This window comes from Buceros rhinoceros, unplaced genomic scaffold (assembly GCF_000710305.1).
Source record: "Buceros rhinoceros silvestris isolate BGI_N320 unplaced genomic scaffold, ASM71030v1 scaffold30784, whole genome shotgun sequence".
Classification (NCBI taxonomy): Eukaryota; Metazoa; Chordata; class Aves; order Bucerotiformes; family Bucerotidae; genus Buceros; species Buceros rhinoceros.
In genome coordinates, this window is record NW_010409454.1 from 1,800 (window position 1) to 2,900 (window position 1,101).

Sequence of the window (1,101 nt, forward strand, 5' to 3'; positions counted from 1 at the left end):
CGTGGCCGAGCGGCAGGCCAGGCTGGCGCCTGCGGGAGGGACCTGCTAGTGGGTGTGATGGAAGCGGTGGCGATCGAGCAGCGTCCTCTGTGCCAGCTGAGAACTGCAGGAGGGGCTGTGAGAGGGGGGAGCGCGGCTCTGGGCACACCCAGCCCAAGCTGTGAGGCTCTGCTGTGACCCGGGAGCGTTTACCAGGAGGTCAGGAATTGTTTGCCTGCTGTGCTTTCCCTCTGGTGTGTTTTTGCCTCCTCATGGTACTCTTGGAGCTGCGCTGCTGTGGGGTAGTTTCAGGCAGGGCGATGCCACCGCAATCCCATGGAGACAGAAGCGATTTCATGCTTCCAAACTGAAAACGAGCATCAGTGCTGTGGGTGTGCGGGAGGTTCTGCCTGTGCCACGGTCTGACCTCGGACCACGAAGCCTGGTGTGGTGTTTGTGTGGGTTGACTTTACCAATCGGATGCCGTGTCGGCTCCGCTTTTTGCGGGCAGGACTGGGAGGGTCCTTCCCAGATGTGCTGATCCTGGTCTTGACATCAGCTGTGAGGACCGTCCCGATGCTTTTGGCCACCCACTTTGACAGGCTCGTTGTTGTTTCGGCTGCACGTGCTGCATGGGAAAGTCCGTGGTTTCGTTTGTGACCTCAGAGTGTTGCCGTAACGCTGGATCCCTCGTGCTAAAGGCTTCTGACTGTTCTGTAAATACTCGAGTGCAAATTGGAAAAAGGAGAAAGGAAACAAAAACGTTTAGGGAGAACAGTGTTATTCCCCACGGAGTGTCACGCTTTGTGTCTGACGGGGACACGGCGTGAGAGCCGCTGGGCTGCCGTTCCATTTCCCACACAGAAAGGGGCCCGGCCGGTCCCCAAACTGGCTGCGCTGGGGCTGCATTCGGCCACGTCGCTGCTCGACCAACTGCGTGACCAAAGCATTTGGACCACGCCGTGGTTTGCTCTTCTTTCCAAATTACTGCCTCAGTTTCAGTAATAACTAAAGATATTCACTTCTCTTTGAGCGGATGGTTTTCATCCCGTCTAGATTTGTGCCTTGTACCCTCCCTGCCCCGTCCGGCTGTGCGTGGCACCTGCCCACAGCTCGTGGCTG